Below are 9,910 nucleotides of genomic sequence, written 5' to 3' on the forward strand. Positions count from 1 at the left end.
CCCCATGATCAATAAGTATAAGTAACAATAAACTAAATTAACCAAGGATGTATCCTATTATCTCTTGGAGTCGCTTTTCCTCGCACATCATCACATCATTGACCCCCCTATGAAGCGTAGAAAATGAACCCCTTGGAAAGCCTCGTCAATTCTTCAAACATCAACCGGCATCTCAAGAGCAGTCCTTCCTTCTGTTAACTTCAGAGCTAAAGGAAAAAACTTCCTGTTGAACTCATGCTCTTTATACTTGATCCTTGTCTCGTTTAATTGTTTGAATTCTTGCCACGGCTCTGAATGGAATCCCGTTTGCCTCTATTTCTTGGAGAATATTGCAGGAGAAATTTGCTTTTTGTTGGATTTGAGTAGTCCTCCAGAACAAAACCGAATTCTTCATCAAGTTTTGGAAACTTCAGCACTTGTTCAGCTGTGCAAGCCGTCCAGGTACAAAGGTTACTTCTTAAAGTTCCCTTTTGAACCTTCACTGTAAAAGGGTACATGCAGATGTAGCATTTCTATCGCGTTTTGCAATCATGTTTTGGATTGATTGCACTTTTGCAGCCTTGACTTTTTTTCCAATTTCTGCTTGGCACGTCAGTCGTTTATCAAGCTGCTTTTTCTTTTTCTTTGTCCTCTTTTTTGCCAAGAAACATTTGTTGAGTTCTTCATGTGACTTATTAAAACTCAGATAATCCCTGATAAAGAAGCAGCCAAGAAAAAAAAAATCACTTCAATTAGTAGCATTTTTTGGTCGATGTACTTATTTAATTACTTAAACATATTGCTTGCTTGGGTGCATACTTGAGCAAGTACTTTTTCTATTTGATAATGTGTAATTTTGAATTTCTAAAGCATATTTATCTCTTCATTTAGTTTAAAACTTATAACAAAATTGTTAGAGTTAATTTTTTTATTCTTTTGAAAAACAAAAGCTAGTCTAAATACACCAATTTTGAGGTTGTTCAAAATGTGCTTTAGGCTCTGTTTGAATTGAATGAAAGGAAGGGAAAGGAAAGGAGAGGATACCAATAAAAAAGAAAGGAAAGGAAAGTAGAGAAAAGTGGTCATCATCCATCTTTTTTGGATTAAGTATGAAAGGAAAAGAAAGGAAATACTAAATTTTTGTTTGGATTGAAGAATGAAAGAAAGTAATGGAAAAGATTAGGTGTTAATTTAGTGGAAAAGATAGAGAAAAAATGATCTTTTAAAAAAAATAAATTATTTCAATTAATTTAGTTTCATTTTCCTCCACTTTAGCCCAAAAGAATAATTTAACAAAATAAGTAGATTCTTCCCCTCCCTTTCCCTCTCTATCCTATCTTTTCCCTCCTCAAAAGTCAATCCAAATGACAAAAACCAAATCCCTTGAATTCTTCTCGTTTCCTTCCCCTCCAATTCCCTCAATCCAAATGGTGCCTTAATATCCAAAAGTTCTAATTCTAAATTCAAAGAGTGGTGTTCACCAAATACATTAAAAGTGCTTTCTTACCAAAAGCACTGAAACTCCAAAACAGTGCTTAAAGGCCTTTTTATATTTCACATTTTCACATTTATTCTTAGTTATAACTCCTTGTCTGGTATGCATAAATGGCTAGAATGGAAGGTCTTTCCACAATTCCACACAGAATGGTAGGGAGAAGAATTTATCATTCTAATGTCTAATACACAAATCAAAATGAAATATTTATTTATTTTCCAGTATTTGGTATAATCCACGTTTAGATGTCAGAACGGAATACAATTAATTCAAATTTAACTTAATTGTCCTGGATTTGTTTATAGGACATAACATGTTTATTTGTTATACAACATTATTCATTTGTTTATGTGAAATTTGGCATTTTTTTTGCTTTCGTAATAATTGATTATTGATATTAAAATTTTTCAATTGAAACATTTAATTCATTCTAGCATATAGATTTTCAGGTTAAAATTTTACTTCCACTAGCAATATAATTAATTAATTAGCAATGTAAAATATAAATTACATGAATCCAAACAAATATAATACATTTTTTTAAATTTTATTATGCTTTAATTTTTATATAAAATACAAAATAATTTCACACTATTATTCAAAAGTTAAAGAATAAGTTACCTTAAAATATTTGTTTGCTACTAAAAAAGAAAAAAAAATTATTTTAAGCACAATAAAAATTGTTTATTAAGAAAAATTACACTTAACTATTAATTGAGCTCACAAATATTTTAAGACATTGTAACGGAGTAAAAAGATTTATAAGGATAAAGTTGGGAAGAGCTTTCCTGAGATTTTTTAAGGAATGTGATTCTAGGAAAAAATTGAAATGAGACTCCCAATTGCCCCCATCTGTCCTTGCACTTCCCTTTCCTCTCCTCTACTCCCTACCATTTTCAGAGTTCTCAATTCCTCTATAACTTCTTCACAAATGCCGCTCCAATTAGACGATTCCAACCCTTTTACCAAAATACACCTGCCTCAATTTCCTTCGACCCCTGAATTGATAGTATCGATTTAATCTTTGTTTTCAACTTCAAACTAAATTACTCTGTTTTGTAACTGATGACCAATTAGAAGGAATTGAGACTTCATACTGAATTACTCTCTTCTATACCAATTAGAAGGAATTGAATATGAGGTAGAGCTGGTTTCCTGGTGGTTTGTGGTTTGTGTTGAAGCTTTTGTAAGTCTTATTGTGGTACCATATTCAATGGTTTGAACCGATTGCCAATTGGGTTGTCAATTTTTCAAGATTCATTGTAGTCCACCAGTTTGTGATTATTTTCAATGAATGGCACATGACCATAACCACTCGCAGGCATGGCATCGTGTTGTTCTTGTTTAAGCTAGGAAAAGCTAAGGAAATTTAGTGCCAAAAACAAACAAAATTTAAGCTAGAGAACTGGGTAGACATAGTGTTTGTAAGTTTAAAACTCACAGACGTTTGTGACGGTACAAGTCTCCGATCCACAAATTTAAATCTATAGTAGATTTTTGCTTATCGATCCAGTTGCCATATCAATCTTCAAGTTTCTGATGTGATTTCCTTTAGGAATTTGTCTAGGTATAATGATTGATAAACTTAAAGACCTAGCTACGGACCTTGGAGTGAAATGGCTACAAGACTACCTTGGCCTTGAGGAAAAGCTGGAAAATCTTGAAACAAGAATTAATCTAGTGAAATATCGAGCGATTGATATGGTGACATTGACCAAATTGCAATCAGGGAAGAAAAGGAAGAAGGAGGTTGAAGAATGGCTTAAAAAGTTTGAAAGAAAGAAAGTAGAATTCAGGGATTTGAGAGCACAAGTCCAGCAAGCTAGATTTTACTCTCGTATACAATTCGTACGAGTTGAAACGATGATGGGGGAAGTAGAGGATCCCGTTCAGCAGGGAGCATTTTCTGGAGGCCTTTTTCTAGATGTATGTGACACAAAAGGAGTGCCACTACTGGCAACAACATGGAAAGGTCAAGCATATGAACAAAATTTGAGAGAAATCTGGGAATGTGTAATGGATGATGAGATCTTCAGCATTGGCATCTATGGTATGGGGGGTGTAGGCAAAACAACACTAGCCACGCATGTCCACAACAATCTTCTAAAAGAAGCAAAATTTTCAGGACATGTTTGTTGGATAACTGTATCACAGGAGGCCAACATTCACAAATTGCAGAAGGACATTGCGAAGTTCTTACCTGTAGATCTTTCATGTGAGGATAACGACAGGAAGAAAGCAGCTCAACTATTCCAGGCATTGAAGAGGAGGAGAAATTTTGTGCTCATATTGGATGATGTCTGGACACATTTTGATTTAGAGAATGTGGGAATTCCTCTCTGAGTAGATGGGAGCAAATTGATTATAACTAGTAGATCATCAGATGTGTGTTGTGCCATGGGTTGCCAAAAGGAAGTTAAAGTGAAACCGCTTTGTTGTCAGGAAGCTTGGACGCTTTTTCTAGAGAAACTTGGTTGTTGCAGACCACTACCTCCAGATATAGAAGAGACAGCCAAGTCTATGGTGAAAAATTGTGCAGGCTTACCGCTAGGGATCATAACAGTGGCTGGAAGCATGAAAGGGACAGATGACATTCATGAGTGGAGGGATGCATTGGAAGAATTGGAGGACCCTGTCGCTAGACAAGATTGTGAGGTACTCAAAATCTTGCATTACAGCTATAGTCGTTTGTGCGATCAAAGATTGAAAGATTGCTTCTTGTATTGTTCATTGTACCCTGAAGATTGTGAAATTCCAAGAGATGAATTTATAGCAAGCTTTATCAGGGAAAGACTCATGGACAAAAGAAGAACCAGACAAGCAGAGTTTGACCAGGGTCATGCATTACTGAATAAACTTGAGAATGCATGTTTGTTGGAAGGTGTTGTAAAGATCAAAGAAGATGATACAGAAGCAAAATATGTAAAGATGCATGATTTGATGAGAGACATGGCCTTAAAGATAACAAAGACTAAACCCAAGTACCTGGTGAAAGCTGGAATTTGGCTGAGAGATGTACCTGACAAGAGTGAGTGAAAAGAGGATTTAGACAAGGTATCATTGAGATTTAATGTTGTATCATCAATCCCTTTAGGCATATCACCCAATTGTCCTAAACTTTCCACCTTATCATTATGGGGCAATGAGTTGAGGTCAATTCCATGTTCATTCTTTGCTCATTTTGGTGCCCTCCAAGTTTTGGATTTAAGTTGTAACCGTAGCCTTGAAGAGCTACCTAATTGCATATCAGAATTGGAGAGACTTACAGCACTATTGTTATTCTCATGTCGGGACCTCAGATTTGTGCTATCCTTGGAAAAGCTCAAAGCATTAAGGGAGTTGGATTTGTCTGATACTAAAATAAGTGATGTACCTGAAGGCCTCGAAAGATTGGTCAATCTCAAGTGCCTAAATATGGTTCAGACAAATTTGGAGATGATATCAGAAGGGATTATATCCAAACTCTCCTGTCTTCAGAGCCTCGGAATTCCATGACAAGTATCAGTGCAAGTAGAAAAATTAGAATCACTGAAGCAGTTGGAAGAATTTATCGGTGGTTCCCTGAGGCTAATTCATTCTGCCGATTTGTCAGATCTCGCCAGCGCTTCAACAGGCCTAGTTTTTATGTTATCCAAGTAGGTTCAGGTCTACTAAAAGGATTGAGTGGACATTTTCAACAAATGGCCAGCAAAAGGGTAGTTTTCAGTTTTACGAATGTTAACCCTGGAGGCAAAAAAAGAGCAAATATACTTCCAGATGACATTCAAGAACTAGAAATTTGTGCTTGTCAAGGATTAGGCAGCTGCTTGAATGATACTTTTGCAGAGTTCAATACTCAAACAAGAGGCTTGACACATTGCTTGATTGAAGGGAGTAGCGAGATAAGATCCCTCTTGAAGTTGTCCTCTTCAGAAGACCAATTTGTCATAAAGGGACAAAATTCTGCTTGCGCTCCATTGCAAAACCTCAAGCATCTGCGACTCATTTGTTTGTCAAACTTCAATGGACTCTTTGAGTGGGACTCAGTAGCTAACGCAATTCCTCCACCTAGCACTTTTTCTTGCCTTAGATCTTTGTTCATTGATCGTTGTGGCAAGCTCAAGAAGTTGTTCACACCAAGGCTGCTACAATCCGTGCAAAGTCTTGAAGTACTTAAGGTCTGGGGTTTTAACGAATTGGAGGAGATAGTATCAAACGATGAAGAAGGCTACTTTAGTTTTACTTCAAGCAACAAAGATTCATGCTCAAGGGCCACTCTCAGTTGCCTCCCAAATCTCAAGAAATTGGCTGTGCTAGGAAATCCTAAACTAAGGAATATTTGCAAGGGGCTCCTGATTTGTAACTCTATTGAGAGAATTGAGGTAATAAGCTGCCGAAATCTGGAAAGCTTACCTCCCTTCCTACCCTCCATCAATGGGCAACCTTCTGCACCCCTAGCACTTAAAGTGATCCAAATATCTCTACATGGTTGGGAGTCATTGAAATGGGACTATCCTTTCATGACGAAGATCCTTCAACCTTTTGTTCGTTATGGTGAATTTTGAGAATAAAGTCAAGCTTGACAAATTAGAATTGTACAAAGATTCTTAAGAATATGCCAAGGTACTCGTATTTATCCAATGTAATTTTTGCCATTAGCGTAGAGTTTGTCATTTAATAAAATTATGATGTGTTTTATTTTTTTTCAAAAAAAGGAAAAAAATTCTTTTACTCGTGATTTTAATCATTTAAGCTTTTCATTGTTATTCTCCATAAGAAAGTGAAAACCATGGAATTTGGGCATATCCATGCCAACAATATATATATTCCACTTACTTAGGGACCATTTTTGCAAGAGTTCCACGAGAACACACTTGAAGATTCACATTACTAAGTCCAAAAGTATAATTAAGGTCAAATATAATTAGTCAGAAGTTTCATTCAAGTCCGGAGAAAGAAATTCCAAACTCACTTCTTTGGAAACTTGGTAGTTTGATACTTGATGATGAAGTTGGCAAGTTAAGGTGTTGTACACTGTTCGTGATGTTAAAGCAATCGTGGAGAGCATCATTGGCTTCCCTCTTTATGATCTGAGCCTAATTTATGATGGCAAAAAACTTAATGATTCAAAGGTCCTATCTTGTTACAATATTACAGCAGAATCAACCTTACAGATTTTTTACAGGCTAGGATTCAAAGCTGTGAAGAACAAGATTTTTTACAGGCTAGGATTCCTAGCTGATTCCCAGATTCTGGGATATTGAGGAATACCTCTAAACAGTCGTCAGCATTTAGCTAGTTACAACATTCAGAGAAAGTCCATAATTCAACTGTATAATCTTGCCAGTTAATTGAATTACCCAAGAAAGCAACATCTTCTTGTGCAAGACTGAAAGGTCATTTTTCAAGACTAACAGTCTTTTTGCATTTCAGATTACTTTTAACTGTAAAGAAAAATATTGGAGTGTTGATCATAGCTTTTCATTTCTTCTAATTTTCTTGTGAAACTGTTGGTATTTGTTTTGGAAATGGGCTTCTTATAGCTAAAACAAATTTATTCCTCCTTTAAACTAGTTGCATATGAGGAAAGCCTAACAAAAGATGCTAACTGTATTAAACTCAGAGAGGATTTCTGATTTAATCAGTGCAACAGTTGATGCTAACTTTTTCTCGTTCGAGTAGTATTACCATGCTATGTGACTGAACAAGTTCCCTAGTTGTTGGACAAGAAAACAAATAACATTACAGATGACGATGTCTAATGTAATATGTTGTGTTTCTTTTCCTCCAGTGCAATGTAGCTGAATAATTACTTTAGCTTTTTTGTCTAACATAATTCAATTCAATGTGCAAATTCTAAGACAATACCTCTATACCTGCTGAAGTTGTAGTGGTGTAAAACTCTTTTTTTTTTTTTTTTTTTTTGAGATTATTGGTTTGCCTTTTCTTTTCATACATTGGACATTTTTCCCCCTTTGGGTTTAGCTACACTTTGCACTCAATATTTAAATTAGCAGCCCAAGCGATCGAGGATTGTGAGCAATTTTTTGTTATTGTTCTTCAGAAGCAATATAAAAAGGATGAAGTCTTTGTAAAAAAAATATGGGAAGTCCATCGGAAAATCACCAATTTGACAAGAAAAAAGGGAAGATTGAAAGTCATGTACTGGATCTACAGACCAAATAGATGATCAAATAGGTTCGAGGGGTGATATCATTTTTTCTTCACAGATTGTTCCCTTTGTCCTCCTGAATTTTACTCGAATTCATGTACTTCAGAATTTTTTTTTCTTTTGATTAAATACAAGTGCTAAAAGAATTGGAGCGTCAAAATTCTTAGTTGCAAAGCAAGCAATCCAGGGTGTCACTTTCAAATTTGAATTAAGTAGATTTTCTGATTACTCTTTTTTTTGGCTGTTGTTACTGTTTTGCAGATAAATATATACTTACCTGTTATGAAACCGGTTGCTTTGAAAGTGAAGAAATCAGATACAGCTAGAAAAGTGAAAGCAGTGTTGAAAGAAAAGGAAAGAATATCTGAATGTCTTCAGGAACTCTTTTCTGCTGGTCATAGGAGAATGATCAAAATCGGGGCTCTGTTGGGATTCAGCAAAATACTAATCTCCATGTTTTTGTTCAAAATTTGGTGTCAACGAGACTGTTTATCAAGAGAGCATCTGATCAGAGAGTCCTGCAGATTGATGCTGAGGCTTCTGATACCATCCACAATGTTTAATATCAAATGTTTAATTGAGGCCAAAGACGGGATATGATAGGTTGTAATTTGTTGCTAAATTTATAATTATTTTTCCTTTGATTTTAACTAAATATTATTTTAATTAATAGATTCTACCTATATTTGATTAATTGTGTTAATTGTAGGGAGGTAGAGCAAAAAGTGATAAAAAAGGTGATTTTTCAAGAATTACTGTCAAGTCTAGATGATTCGGGAATTTACTGCGCATGGGATTTCCTAATTCGAGTCAAATATGGACATCTTTGGTGGAATTTGAAAGACTTTAATTATCTTTGTTAGTTGTAGAGTTAAATTAGGAAACATGAGTTATTATTATTTTTATTTCCTTTTTTCTAAATAGGCAATAGGCCTTTGTTATGAGTAGTAGATATCAAATAGGAAGCAAAAGAATAAGGGAAGTCGGCCGAGTCCCGTTTGATTAGTACTTCTTAGGGAGGAAAAGGGTCAGTCAGCTATATATATTAGCAGACTAGTCACTTAGATTAGGTTTTATCTTCGTTTCGGTTGGCCGCATGTCTTCACGTTGGGAATTTTCCCAACAATGAAGAACTAAATTCTCGTTTTCTAGTCGAATGTCAACTTGAAGACTCAGTTCCAAACATCTGTAAGATCGAATCATTTTATTTATTTATTTTATTCATTGGTATTCGTATGTTTTTTGGTTTAACTTCTTATGATTATTTTGTTATTTGAATGTCAAGAGCCCGATATTCGAATTAATTTAATAATCTACCGCTAAATTAACCAATTAAATCTGTAATTGTTTGATTGATTAATACTAGTGGCGACTAGCGTGATTGGTCCCATGTTAGGGAAACATATAATTTAATTTAAACAAATCCTCGTACCGTATTTATTGATTAGAGTTGGGCTTTTTTAATTCTTAATGTAATCGAAGAATTAAATTCTACGGTCGTACCTAGAGTTATTTCTTGGTTAGGCAAATAGTTAACGGTGATACCTTGACTATCAATAAAGTAAGGAAATATTAGTTGTTTATCACGTGTATAACAACTATAATCAATCTATTAACAAGTAATTGAATTATCTTTACATCGATGATCAATTGAATTAACCGTATATAAAAAGTTGCACCTTTGCCTAGAATCGTATCTATTGTTGATTAATTCCTGTTTATTTATGTTCGCGATGTTAAAGCAATCGTGGAGAGCATCATTGGCTTCCCTGTGAATGAGCAGAGCCTAATGTGTGATGTACAACAACTTGATGATTCAAAGGTCCTATCTTCTTATCATATTGCTGCAGAATCCATCTTAAAGATGACAGTGCAGAATATTTAGATACTTGTTAAGGATGGTTTCAAAACAATTACTCTTGATGTGTGTCAAGACGTTATGATCAGAATTGTGAAGGACAAGATTTTTCACAAAACAGGATTGCTAGCTAATCCCCTGTTTTTGGAAAATGGGGGAAAACCTCTGGATAATTTTCAGAGTTTGCCTAGATATAACATTTAGAGAGTGTCCACGCTTCATCTAAGGAGGTTTGGGATGTTTTTAATTGTATTAACCAGAAAAGAATATGATGTTGTGCAAGAAAGATTGAGACATCCTTTGTCAAGATTTTGCTTTCTGATGCTAATGGATATAATCTTGGTGATTTGTCAAGTGGAGTTTGTTGCTTTCACTACTGTCATGTCTTGGTGATGGACTCATTTAAAGGTTATCGAAACAGTTTTGC

General features: G+C 35.0%; 1 pseudogene; it reads left to right on the forward strand.

Moving 5' to 3' along the window:
- Window positions 1-2,266: 2,266 nt before the first annotated feature.
- Window positions 2,267-6,101, forward strand: LOC113699823 (putative disease resistance protein At4g10780; annotated as a pseudogene).
- The last annotated feature ends 3,809 nt before the right edge of the window (window positions 6,102-9,910 follow it).

This window comes from Coffea arabica, chromosome 7c, assembly GCF_036785885.1.
Source record: "Coffea arabica cultivar ET-39 chromosome 7c, Coffea Arabica ET-39 HiFi, whole genome shotgun sequence".
NCBI lineage: Eukaryota > Viridiplantae > Streptophyta > Magnoliopsida > Gentianales > Rubiaceae > Coffea > Coffea arabica.